At 57.0% G+C, this 13,218-nt stretch overlaps 1 protein-coding gene across 1 annotated transcript in view; it reads left to right on the top strand.

The window, feature by feature from the left end:
* The window catches only part of LOC132867674 (zinc finger protein 585A-like), a 1,308,017-nt gene that overhangs the window by 1,068,687 nt on the left and 226,112 nt on the right, over positions 1–13,218 (top strand). The gene's annotated exons all lie outside the window — the stretch shown is intronic.

Raw genomic sequence — 13,218 nt, forward strand, 5'->3', positions numbered from 1 at the left:
AACAGTGACATTTCCATCGAGACTGATGTGCCTGTCTCCTGACTGGCTTCCATCACAAGTACTGACTGCCTTCTGTTTAGGTGGATTTGATGCAGCCTCTTCATTAACCCTTTTCTCCCCCTTTTTCAACAGCCATTGGCGCAAATCCATTTTCAGATGTTACTTGATTGAAATCCACCATTTTCTTTTTAAAGTTTACACATCAATACTCCAGACAGCAAGAGGTTGACAGATTTTTTTTATGTGCACTGTCTAACCTCTAGCATCTTAATGCTAAAAATAAGGAGCAAATTTTCACGCATCACAATATCGCTGAAAAGCTGTAAATATGCTGTCAGTTTCAAATATAAACATGCAACCCCGATTCAAAAAAAGTTGGGACAAAGTACAAATTGTAAATAAAAACGGAATGCAATAATTTACAAATCTCAAAAACTGATATTGTATTCACAATAGAACATAGACAACATATCAAATGTCAAAAGTGAGACATTTTTAAATTTCATGCCAAATATTGGCTCATTTGAAATTTCATGACAGCAACATATCTCAACAAAGTTGGGACAGGGGCAATAAGAGGCTGGAAAAGTTCAAGGTACAAAAAAGGAACAGCTGGAGGACCAAATTGCAACTCATTAGGTCAATTGGCAAGAGGTCATTAACATGACTGGGTATAAAAAGAGCATCTTGGAGTGGCAGCTGCTCTCAGAAGTAAAGATGGGAAGAGGATCACCAATCCCCCTAATTCTGCGCCGACAAATAGTGGAGCAATATCAGAAAGGCGTTCGACAGTGTAAAATTGCAAAGAGTTTGAACATATCATCTACAGTCAGGGCTCTACACTAACTTTTTTTTTCAGGAGCACACGTGCTCCTAAGTTAAAAATTTTAGGAGCACAGGCAAAAAAAATGGGGGCACAAGCACAAGTAGGTTTTCATTTTAAAGGTTTATTGCAGCGCAAACCTTAGACACACCAACACATAAAACGCAAAATTCAATTGAGAATGAATGAACGAACGAACGAACAAACAAATGAATAACAAACAATTGAATGAATGAACAAACAGTAGCTAAACAGAGAGCAGAGCTCAGCAGAGCTAACAACATCATCAAGAGTAGCTCCCACCCTGGCTCCGAGTTCTTTGACTTGCTGCCCTCAGGCAGACGTTACAGATGCATCAAAGCAAGGACCAACAGACTCAAAAACAGTTTTTTTCCCCACAGGCCATAACCACCTTGAACAATTAGCCTTTTTCACATTACGTCACTTGCAGGGGAACTCATATCCGTTTTCAGCCTTTTGAATGGAAGAAGAGGTATACAGCGGCAACATATGTTAACAAAACTGTGTCATTCACAGATAAGATTGATAATAATATTGTGCATTGTTGTTTATCATTACGTATTGTTAGCGGCCATTCCAGTCACCTATCTGCCTTGTTTTGGAAAGGAAGTTTATTGACTTTCTATGGTTGCTACTTGTTAGCCAGCAGATTAGCATGCCGCCTCTTCTTCCATTCAAAAGGCTGAAAATGGATGTGAGGTTCTTCTGCAAGTGACGTAATGTGAAAAAGGCTAATTGCATGCACTGACTGATGCCACTTCTGGCAGGTGCAACAATGCACCAACAGGGACCTAAAAGGACAATATTCTCACACTTACCTGATACAGTGCAATATTTATTACAGTGCAACCTCACAGAGCAACTTTTTAGTTTTTATAGCTTTTGTATATTTTATATTTATATTTCTACACTTTAACATCCATACCCAATACAGTGCAATATCCTGAGTTTTGTAGCTGAACAGAGTTTCTATAACTAATGTGCAATTAACATCTGCAACTCAAGACACCCAGATGTATATATATTCTTTGTTTTTCTGCTGTGTTGTGACATGCACCATTTGTATATACTGTATATTATTTGTTTTTCTGCTGTATGTTCCCATCTAAATGTTTGCACTGGGGTGTGTGCTTTCCATCTCATTATATAATTTTCCCGCACCTTCTCCCATCGTTCTAGCTTTCTTCACTACACTTTCTTCCTCATCCGTTCTTTTATTCGTTTCCACCATCATTGCTTTTAAAAAACGCCGTTATTCTCTGCATAGCGAATATATTTCTCAGCTCGGTCCAAACCAGCTCTCAGTTATCTCTCAGTTGAATGATCTGATGAATCCCTAAAAAGCACTTTTCCCGCCTAATGCCACACCCACAATATACAACCATTGGAAAGAGGAGCAATCACAGAAAGATGAGTAGAAAATGGGAAATGTTACGGAAAATATTTATTGTGATAGTAAGCTATTGTAGCGTCAGCACAAAAGCACCAGACTCACCTTTAACTGAAAGCGTTATTCAGTAGCCTAAACTTATTCAAGCTACAGACTGAGAAGAATAAAAATGTTGAAATCTCATGTCCCGGTAAAACGCACTAGCATGGCAAAACAGCAAAAAAAAATTTAACTTTTTCACTCTCCCCCCCGGCTACCGTGGGAACCACCGGAGTGCAAGACAGAGGCAATGCACGCAACTACAGACAGGGAGCAAGGGGCAGGCAGAACACACACACGGACACAACACTGAACAAACACACTGACAATACAGGCCGTTAATTGTTACACTGCCATGAGGCTACAAGCCTGTTTCTCTGAGAGGGAGCAGCCCCTCCCTCATGTGTGTGTGTGTGAGAGAGCGAGCAGCCCTTCCCTCCAGTGTGTGTGTGTGTGTGTGTGTGTGTGTGTGTGAGAGAGCGAGCAGCCCCTCCCTCCTGTGTGTGTGTGAGAGAGAGTGAGCAGCCCCTCCCTCCTGGTTGTGTGAGAGAGCAAGCAGCCCCTCCCTCCTGTGTGTGAGAGAGAGCGAGCAGCCCCGCCCTCCTGTGTGTGTGAGAGAGAGAGAGCAGCCCCGCCCTCCTGTGTGTGTGAGAGAGAGTGAGCAGCCCCTCCCTCCTGTGAGGTGTGTGAGAGAGAGAGCGAGCAGCCCCTCCCTCCTGTGTGGTGTGTGAGAGAGAGAGCGAGCAGCCCCTCCCTCCTGTGTGTGTGTGTGTGTGTGTGTGTGTGAGAGAGAGAGAGCGAGCAGCCCCTCCCTCCTGTGTGTGAGAGCGAGCAGCCCCTCCCTCCTGTGTGTGTGTGTGTGCGTGTGTGTGAGAAAGAGAGCAGCCCCTCCCTGCTGTGTGTGTGTGAGAGAGAGCGAGCAGCCCCTCCCTCCTGTGTGCGTGTCTGTGAGAGAGAGCGAGCAGCCCCTCCCTCCTGTGTGCGTGTCTGTGAGAGAGAGCGAGCAGCCCCTCCCTCCTGTGTGCGTGTGTGTGAGAGAGAGCAAGCAGCCCCTCCCTACTGTATGTGTGTGTGTGTGTGTGTGTGAGAGAGAGAGCGAGCAGCCCCTCCCTCCTGTGTGTGTGAGAGAGAGAGAGAGCGAGCAGCCCCTCCCTCCTGTGTGTGTGTGAGAGAGAGCAAGCAGCCCCTCCCTCCTGTGTGTGTGTGTGTGAGTGAGAGAGAGCGAGCAGCCCCTCCCTCCTGTGTGTGAGAGAGAGAGAGCAGCCCCTCCCTCCTGTGTGTGTGTGTGTGTGTGTGTGTGAGAGAGAGAGCGAGCAACCCCTCCCTCATGTGTGTGTGTGTGTGTGTGTGTGAGAGAGAGAGAGAGAGAGAGAGCGAGCAGCCCCTCCCTCCTGTGTGTGTGTGTGAGAGAGAGAGAGCGAGCAGCCCCTCCATCCTCTGTGTGTGAGAGAGAGAGCGAGCAGCCCCTCCCTCCTGTGTGTGTGAGAGAGAGAGAGAGAGAGCAGCCCCTCCCTCCTGTGTGTGTGTGTGTGTGTGTGAGAGAGAGAGAGAGAGCGAGCAGCCCCTCCCTCCTGTGTGTGTGTGAGAGAGAGAGCGAGCAGCCCCTCCCTCCTGTGTGTGATAGAGAGAGAGCGAGCAGCCCCTCCCTCCTGTGTGTGTGAGAGAGAGAGAGAGCGAGCAGCCCCTCCCTCCTGTGTGTGAGAGAGAGAGAGCGAGCAGCCCCTCCCTCCTGTGTGTGTGAGAGAGAGAGAGAGCGAGCAGCCCCTCCCTCCTGTGTGTGTGAGAGAGAGAGCGAGCAGCCCCTCCCTCCTGTGTGTGAGAGAGAGAGAGAGAGCAGCCCCTCCCTCCTGTGTGTGTGTGTGTGTGTGTGTGTGTGAGTGAGAGAGAGAGAGCGAGCAGCCCCTCCCTCCTGTGTGTGAGAGAGAGAGAGAGCAGCCCCTCCCTCCTGTGTGTGATAGAGAGAGAGCGAGCAGCCCCTCCCTCCTGTGTGTGTGAGAGAGAGAGAGAGCGAGCAGCCCCTCCCTCCTGTGTGTGTGAGAGAGAGAGAGCGAGCAGCCCCTCCCTCCTGTGTGTGTGAGAGAGAGAGAGCGAGCAGCCCCTCCCTCCTGTGTGTGTGAGAGAGAGAGCGAGCAGCCCCTCCCTCCTGTGTGTGTGAGAGAGAGAGAGCGCGAGCAGCCCCTCCCTCCTGTGTGTGTGAGAGAGAGCGAGCAGTCCCTCCCTCGTGTGTGTGTGTGTGTGTGTGTGTGTGTGTGTGAGAGAGAGAGAGAGAGCGAGCAGCCCCTCCCTCCTGTGTGTGTGTGTGTGAGAGAGAGAGCGAGCAGCCCCTCCATCCTGTGTGTGTGAGAGAGAGAGCGAGCAGCCCCTCCCTCCTGTGTGTGTGAGAGAGAGAGCGAGCAGCCCCTCCCTCCTGTGTGTGAGAGAGAGAGAGAGCAGCCCCTCCCTCCTGTGTGTGTGTGTGTGTGAGAGAGAGAGAGAGAGCGAGCAGCCCTTCCCTCCTGTGTGTGTGTGAGAGAGAGAGCGAGCAGCCCCTCCCTCCTGTGTGTGATAGAGAGAGAGCGAGCAGCCCCTCCCTCCTGTGTGTGTGAGAGAGAGAGAGAGCGAGCAGCCCCTCCCTCCTGTGAGTGTGAGAGAGAGAGCGAGCAGCCCCTCCCTCCTGTGTGTGAGAGAGAGAGAGAGAGCAGCCCCTCCCTCCTGTGTGTGTGTGTGTGTGTGTGTGTGTGAGAGAGAGAGAGAGCGAGCAGCCCCTCCCTCCTGTGTGTGTGTGAGAGAGAGAGCGAGCAGCCCCTCCCTCCTGTGTGTGATAGAGAGCGAGCAGCCCCTCCCTCCTGTGTGTGTGAGAGAGAGAGAGAGCGAGCAGCCCCTCCCTCCTGTGTGTGTGAGAGAGAGAGAGAGCGAGCAGCCCCTCCCTCCTGTGTGTGTGAGAGAGAGCGAGCAGCCCCTCCCTCCTGTGTGTGTGAGAGAGAGAGAGAGCGAGCAGCCCCTCCCTCCTGTGTGTGTGAGAGAGAGAGAGCGAGCAGTCCCTCCCTCCTGTGTGTGTGAGAGAGAGAGCGAGCAGCCCCTACCACCTGTGTGTGTGAGAGAGCGAGCAGCCCCTCCCTCCTGTGTGTGTGAGAGAGAGAGCGAGCAGCCCCTCCCTCCTGTGTGTGTGAGAGAGCAAGCGAGCAGCCCCTCCCTCCTGTGTGTGTGAGAGAGCGAGCAGCCCCTCCCTCCTGTGTGTGTGAGAGAGAGAGCGAGCAGCCCCTACCTCCTGTGTGTGTGAGAGAGAGAGCGAGCAGCCCCTACCTACTGTGTGTGTGAGAGAGTGAGCAGCCCCTCCCTCCTGTGTGTGTGAGAGACAGAGCGAGCAGCCCCTCCCTCCTGTGTGTGTGTGTGTGAGAGAGAGCGAGCAGCCCCTCCCTCCTGTGTGTGTGTGAGAGAGAGCGAGCAGCCCCTCCCTCCTGTGTGTGTGTGAGAGAGAGCGAGCAGCCCCTCCCTCCTGTGTGTGAGAGAGAGAGAGCGAGCAGCCCCTCCCTCCTGTGTGTGTGAGAGAGAGAGCGAGCAGCCCCTCCCTCCTGTGTGTGTGAGAGAGAGAGCAAGAAGCCCCTCCCTCCTGTGTGTGTGAGAGAGAGAGAGAGCATCCCCTCCCTCCTGTGTGTGAGAGAGAGAGAGAGCGAGCAGCCCCTCCCTCCTGTGTGTGAGAGAGAGAGAGAGAGCAGCCCCTCCCTCCTGTGTGTGTGTGTGTGTGTGTGAGAGAGAGAGAGAGAGCGAGCAGCCCCTCCCTCCTGTGTGTGTGTGAGAGAGAGAGCGAGCAGCCCCTCCCTCCTGTGTGTGATAGAGAGCGAGCAGCCCCTCCCTCCTGTGTGTGTGAGAGAGAGAGAGAGCGAGCAGCCCCTCCCTCCTGTGTGTGTGAGAGAGAGAGAGAGCGAGCAGCCCCTCCCTCCTGTGTGTGTGAGAGAGAGCGAGCAGCCCCTCCCTCCTGTGTGTGTGAGAGAGAGAGAGAGCGAGCAGCCCCTCCCTCCTGTGTGTGTGAGAGAGAGAGAGCGAGCAGTCCCTCCCTCCTGTGTGTGTGAGAGAGAGAGCGAGCAGCCCCTACCACCTGTGTGTGTGAGAGAGCGAGCAGCCCCTCCCTCCTGTGTGTGTGAGAGAGAGAGCGAGCAGCCCCTCCCTCCTGTGTGTGTGAGAGAGCAAGCGAGCAGCCCCTCCCTCCTGTGTGTGTGAGAGAGCGAGCAGCCCCTCCCTCCTGTGTGTGTGAGAGAGAGAGCGAGCAGCCCCTACCTCCTGTGTGTGTGAGAGAGAGAGCGAGCAGCCCCTACCTCCTGTGTGTGTGAGAGAGTGAGCAGCCCCTCCCTCCTGTGTGTGTGAGAGACAGAGCGAGCAGCCCCTCCCTCCTGTGTGTGTGTGTGTGAGAGAGAGCGAGCAGCCCCTCCCTCCTGTGTGTGTGTGAGAGAGAGCGAGCAGCCCCTCCCTCCTGTGTGTGTGTGAGAGAGAGCGAGCAGCCCCTCCCTCCTGTGTGTGAGAGAGAGAGAGCGAGCAGCCCCTCCCTCCTGTGTGTGTGAGAGAGAGAGCGAGCAGCCCCTCCCTCCTGTGTGTGTGAGAGAGAGAGCAAGAAGCCCCTCCCTCCTGTGTGTGTGAGAGAGAGAGCGAGCATCCCCTCCCTCCTGTGTGTGCGTGAGAGCGCGAGCAGCCCCTCCCTCCTGTGTGTGAGAGAGAGAGAGAGCGAGCAGCCCCTCCCTCCTGTGTGTGTGAGAGAGAGAGAGCAAGCAGCCCCTCCCTCCTGTGTGTGTGAGAGAGAGAGCGAGCAGCCCCTCCCTCCTGTGTGTGTGTGAGAGAGAGCGAGCAGCCCCTCTCTCCTGTGTGTGTGTGAGAGAGAGCGAGCAGCCCCTCCCTCCTGTGTGTGAGAGAGAGCGAGCAGCCCCTCCCTCCTGTGTGTGTGAGAGAGAGAGCGAGCAGCCCCTCCCTCCTGTGTGTGTGTGAGACAGAGCAAGCAGCCCCTCCCTCCTGTGTGTGTGAGAGAGAGAGCGAGCAGCCCCTCCCTCCTGTGTGTGAGAGAGAGCGAGCAGCCCCTCCCTCCTGTGTGTGTGAGAGAGAGAGCAAGCAGCCCCTCCCTCCTGTGTGTGTGAGAGAGAGAGCGAGCAGCCCCTCCCTCCTGTGTGTGAGAGAGAGAGAGCAGCCCCTCCCTCCTGTGTGTGTGAGAGAGAGAGCGAGCAGCCCCTCCCTCCTGTGTGTGTGAGAGAGAGAGCGAGCAGCCCCTCCCTCCTGTGTGTGAGAGAGAGCGAGCAGCACCTCCCTCCTGTGTGTGAGAGAGAGAGAGAGCGAGCAGCCCCTCCCTCCTGTGTGTGTGTGTGAGAGAGAGAGCGAGCAGCCCCTCCATCCTGTGTGTGTGTGAGAGAGAGAGCGCGAGCAGCCCCTCCCTCCTGTGTGTGAGAGAGAGAGAGAGCGAGCAGCACCTCCCTCCTGTGTGTGTGAGAGAGAGAGCGAGCAGCACCTACCTCCTGTGTGTGTGAGAGAGAGAGCGAGCAGCCCCTCCCTCCTGTGTGTGTGTGTGTGTGAGAGAGAGAGAGAGCCAGCAGCCCCTCCCTCCTGTGTGTATGAGAGAGAGCGAGCAGCCCCTCCCTCCTGTGTGTGTGAGAGACAGATTGAGCAGTCCCTCCCTCCTGTGTGTGTGTGTGTGAGAGAGAGCGAGCAGCCCCTCCCTCCTGTGTGTGAGAGAGCGAGCAGCCCCTCCCTCCTGTGTGTGTGAGAGAGCGAGCAGCCCCTCCCTCCTGTGTGTGTGAGAGACATAGCGAGCAGCCCCTCCCTCCTGTGTGTGTGAGAGAGCGAGCAGCCCCTCCCTCCTGTGTGTGATAGAGAGTGAGAGCGAGCAGCCCCTCCCTCCTGTGTGTGTGAGAGAGAGAGAGCGAGCAGCCCCTCCCTCCTGTGTGTGTGTGTGTGAGAGAGAGAGCGAACAGCCCCTCCCTCCTGTGTGTGTGTGTGAGAGAGAGAGCGAGCAGCCCCTCCCTCCTGTGTGTGTGTGTGTGTGTGTGTGTGTGTGTGTGTGTGTGTGTGTGTGAGTGAGAGAGCGAGCAGCCCCTCCCTCCTGTGTGCGTGTGTGAGAGAGAGAGCGAGCAGCCCCTCCCTCCTGTGTGTGTGTGTGTGAGAGAGAGAGCGAGCAGCCCCTCCCTCCTGTGTGTGTGTGTGAGAGAGCGCGAGCAGCCCCTCCCTCCTGTGTGTGTGTGAGAGAGCGCGAGCAGCCCCTCCCTCCTGTGTGTGTGTGAGTGAGAGAGCGAGCAGCCCCTCCCTCCTGTGTGTGTGTGTGTGTGTGTGTGTGTGTGTGTGTGAGAGAGCGAGCAGCCCCTCCCTCCTGTGTGCGTGAGAGAGAGCGAGCAGCCCCTCCCTCCTGTGTGTGTGTGTGTGAGAGAGAGAGCAGCCCCTCCCTTCTGTGTGTGTGAGAGAGCGAGCAGCCCCTCCCTCCTGTGTGTGTGAGAGAGCGAGCAGCCCCTCCCTCCTGTGTGTGTGAGAGAGCGAGCAGCCCCTCCCTCCTGTGTGTGTGTGTGTGTGTGAGAGAGCAAGCAGCCCCTCCCTCCTCTGTGTGTGTGTGTGAGAGAGCGAGCAGCCCCTCCCTCCTCTGTGTGTGTGTGTGTGAGACAGCGAGCAGCCCCTCCCTCCTGTGTGTGTGAGACAGCGAGCAGCCCCTCCCTCCTGTGTGTGAGAGAGAGCGAGCAGCCCCTCCCTCCTGTGTGTGTGTGTGAGAGAGAGCGAGCAGCCCCTCCCTCCTGTGTGTGTGAGAGAAAGAGAGCGAGCAGCCCCTCCCTCCTGTGTGTGTGTGTGTGTGTGTGTGTGAGAGAGAGAGCGAGCAGCCCCTCCCTCCTGTGTGTGTGTGTGAGAGAGAGCGAGCAGCCCCTCCCTCCTGTGTGTGTGAGAGAAAGAGAGCGAGCAGCCCCTCCCTCCTGTGTGTGTGTGTGAGAGAGAGAGCGAGCAGCCCCTCCCTCCTGTGTGTGTGTGTGAGAGAGAGAGCAAGCAGCCCCTCCCTCCTGTGTGTGTGTGTGTGTGTGTGTGTGTGTGAGAGAGAGCGAGCAGCCCCTCCCTCCTGTGTGTGTGTGTGTGTGTGTGTGTGTGTGTGTGTGTGTGTGTGTGTGTGTGTGTGCGCGTGTGTGAGAGAGAGAGAGAGAGCGAGCAGCCCCTCCCTCCTGTGTGTGTGTGTGCGTTTGAGAGAGAGAGAGAGCAGCCCCTCCCTCCTGTGTGTGTGTGTGTGTGTGTGTGAGAGAGAGAGAGAGAGAGCGAGCAGCCCCTCCCTCCTGTGTGTGTGTGTGTGTGTGTGTGTGAGAGAGAGAGAGCGAGCAGCCCCTCCCTCCTGTGTGTGTGTGTGTGTGTGTGTGTGTGTGTGTGTGAGAGAGAGAGAGCGAGCAGCCCCTCCCTCCTGTGTGTGTGAGAGAGAGCGAGCAGCCCCTCCCTCCTGTGTGTGTGAGAGAGAGAGAGAGAGAGCAGCCCCTCCCTCCTGTGTGTGTGAGAGAGAGCGAGCAGCCCCTCCCTCCTGTGTGTGTGAGAGAGAGAGAGAGCGAGCAGCCCCTCCCTCCTGTGTGTGTGAGAGAGAGAGAGCGAGCAGTCCCTCCCTCCTGTGTGTGTGAGAGAGAGAGCGAGCAGCCCCTACCACCTGTGTGTGTGAGAGAGCGAGCAGCCCCTCCCTCCTGTGTGTGTGAGAGAGAGAGCGAGCAGCCCCTCCCTCCTGTGTGTGTGAGAGAGCAAGCGAGCAGCCCCTCCCTCCTGTGTGTGTGAGAGAGCGAGCAGCCCCTCCCTCCTGTGTGTGTGAGAGAGAGAGCGAGCAGCCCCTACCTCCTGTGTGTGTGAGAGAGAGAGCGAGCAGCCCCTACCTCCTGTGTGTGTGAGAGAGTGAGCAGCCCCTCCCTCCTGTGTGTGTGAGAGACAGAGCGAGCAGCCCCTCCCTCCTGTGTGTGTGTGTGTGAGAGAGAGCGAGCAGCCCCTCCCTCCTGTGTGTGTGTGAGAGAGAGCAAGCAGCCCCTCCCTCCTGTGTGTGTGTGAGAGAGAGCGAGCAGCCCCTCCCTCCTGTGTGTGAGAGAGAGAGAGCGAGCAGCCCCTCCCTCCTGTGTGTGTGAGAGAGAGAGCGAGCAGCCCCTCCCTCCTGTGTGTGTGAGAGAGAGAGCAAGAAGCCCCTCCCTCCTGTGTGTGTGAGAGAGAGAGCGAGCATCCCCTCCCTCCTGTGTGCGCGTGAGAGAGCGAGCAGCCCCTCCCTCCTGTGTGTGAGAGAGAGAGAGAGCGAGCAGCCCCTCCCTCCTGTGTGTGTGAGAGACATAGCGAGCAGCCCCTCCCTCCTGTGTGTGTGAGAGAGCGAGCAGCCCCTCCCTCCTGTGTGTGATAGAGAGTGAGAGCGAGCAGCCCCTCCCTCCTGTGTGTGTGAGAGAGAGAGAGCGAGCAGCCCCTCCCTCCTGTGTGTGTGTGTGTGAGAGAGAGAGCGAACAGCCCCTCCCTCCTGTGTGTGTGTGTGAGAGAGAGAGCGAGCAGCCCCTCCCTCCTGTGTGTGTGTGTGTGTGTGTGTGTGTGTGTGTGTGTGTGTGTGTGTGAGTGAGAGAGCGAGCAGCCCCTCCCTCCTGTGTGCGTGTGTGAGAGAGAGAGCGAGCAGCCCCTCCCTCCTGTGTGTGTGTGTGTGAGAGAGAGAGCGAGCAGCCCCTCCCTCCTGTGTGTGTGTGTGAGAGAGCGCGAGCAGCCCCTCCCTCCTGTGTGTGTGTGAGAGAGCGCGAGCAGCCCCTCCCTCCTGTGTGTGTGTGAGTGAGAGAGCGAGCAGCCCCTCCCTCCTGTGTGTGTGTGTGTGTGTGTGTGTGTGTGTGTGTGAGAGAGCGAGCAGCCCCTCCCTCCTGTGTGCGTGAGAGAGAGCGAGCAGCCCCTCCCTCCTGTGTGTGTGTGTGTGAGAGAGAGAGCAGCCCCTCCCTTCTGTGTGTGTGAGAGAGCGAGCAGCCCCTCCCTCCTGTGTGTGTGAGAGAGCGAGCAGCCCCTCCCTCCTGTGTGTGTGAGAGAGCGAGCAGCCCCTCCCTCCTGTGTGTGTGTGTGTGTGTGAGAGAGCAAGCAGCCCCTCCCTCCTCTGTGTGTGTGTGTGAGAGAGCGAGCAGCCCCTCCCTCCTCTGTGTGTGTGTGTGTGAGACAGCGAGCAGCCCCTCCCTCCTGTGTGTGTGAGACAGCGAGCAGCCCCTCCCTCCTGTGTGTGAGAGAGAGCGAGCAGCCCCTCCCTCCTGTGTGTGTGTGTGAGAGAGAGCGAGCAGCCCCTCCCTCCTGTGTGTGTGAGAGAAAGAGAGCGAGCAGCCCCTCCCTCCTGTGTGTGTGTGTGTGTGTGTGTGTGAGAGAGAGAGCGAGCAGCCCCTCCCTCCTGTGTGTGTGTGTGAGAGAGAGCGAGCAGCCCCTCCCTCCTGTGTGTGTGAGAGAAAGAGAGCGAGCAGCCCCTCCCTCCTGTGTGTGTGTGTGAGAGAGAGAGCGAGCAGCCCCTCCCTCCTGTGTGTGTGTGTGAGAGAGAGAGCAAGCAGCCCCTCCCTCCTGTGTGTGTGTGTGTGTGTGTGTGTGTGTGAGAGAGAGCGAGCAGCCCCTCCCTCCTGTGTGTGTGTGTGTGTGTGTGTGTGTGTGTGTGTGTGTGTGTGTGTGTGTGTGCGCGTGTGTGAGAGAGAGAGAGAGAGCGAGCAGCCCCTCCCTCCTGTGTGTGTGTGTGCGTTTGAGAGAGAGAGAGAGCAGCCCCTCCCTCCTGTGTGTGTGTGTGTGTGTGTGTGAGAGAGAGAGAGAGAGAGCGAGCAGCCCCTCCCTCCTGTGTGTGTGTGTGTGTGTGTGTGTGTGAGAGAGAGAGAGCGAGCAGCCCCTCCCTCCTGTGTGTGTGTGTGTGTGTGTGTGTGTGTGTGTGTGAGAGAGAGAGAGCGAGCAGCCCCTCCCTCCTGTGTGTGTGAGAGAGAGCGAGCAGCCCCTCCCTCCTGTGTGTGTGAGAGAGAGAGAGAGAGAGCAGCCCCTCCCTCCTGTGTGTGTGAGAGAGAGCGAGCAGCCCCTCCCTCCTGTGTGTGTGAGAGAGAGAGAGAGCGAGCAGCCCCTCCCTCCTGTGTGTGTGAGAGAGAGAGAGCGAGCAGTCCCTCCCTCCTGTGTGTGTGAGAGAGAGAGCGAGCAGCCCCTACCACCTGTGTGTGTGAGAGAGCGAGCAGCCCCTCCCTCCTGTGTGTGTGAGAGAGAGAGCGAGCAGCCCCTCCCTCCTGTGTGTGTGAGAGAGCAAGCGAGCAGCCCCTCCCTCCTGTGTGTGTGAGAGAGCGAGCAGCCCCTCCCTCCTGTGTGTGTGAGAGAGAGAGCGAGCAGCCCCTACCTCCTGTGTGTGTGAGAGAGAGAGCGAGCAGCCCCTACCTCCTGTGTGTGTGAGAGAGTGAGCAGCCCCTCCCTCCTGTGTGTGTGAGAGACAGAGCGAGCAGCCCCTCCCTCCTGTGTGTGTGTGTGTGAGAGAGAGCGAGCAGCCCCTCCCTCCTGTGTGTGTGTGAGAGAGAGCAAGCAGCCCCTCCCTCCTGTGTGTGTGTGAGAGAGAGCGAGCAGCCCCTCCCTCCTGTGTGTGAGAGAGAGAGAGCGAGCAGCCCCTCCCTCCTGTGTGTGTGAGAGAGAGAGCGAGCAGCCCCTCCCTCCTGTGTGTGTGAGAGAGAGAGCAAGAAGCCCCTCCCTCCTGTGTGTGTGAGAGAGAGAGCGAGCATCCCCTCCCTCCTGTGTGCGCGTGAGAGAGCGAGCAGCCCCTCCCTCCTGTGTGTGAGAGAGAGAGAGAGCGAGCAGCCCCTCCCTCCTGTGTGTGTGAGAGAGAGAGAGCAAGCAGCCCCTCCCTCCTGTGTTTGTGAGAGAGAGAGCGAGCAGCCCCTCCCTCCTGTGTGTGTGTGAGAGAGAGCGAGCAGCCCCTCCCTCCTGTGTGTGTGTGAGAGAGAGCGAGCAGCCCCTCCCTCCTGTGTGTGAGAGAGAGCGAGCAGCCCCTCCCTCCTGT

This window comes from Neoarius graeffei, chromosome 19, assembly GCF_027579695.1.
Source record: "Neoarius graeffei isolate fNeoGra1 chromosome 19, fNeoGra1.pri, whole genome shotgun sequence".
Classification (NCBI taxonomy): Eukaryota; Metazoa; Chordata; class Actinopteri; order Siluriformes; family Ariidae; genus Neoarius; species Neoarius graeffei.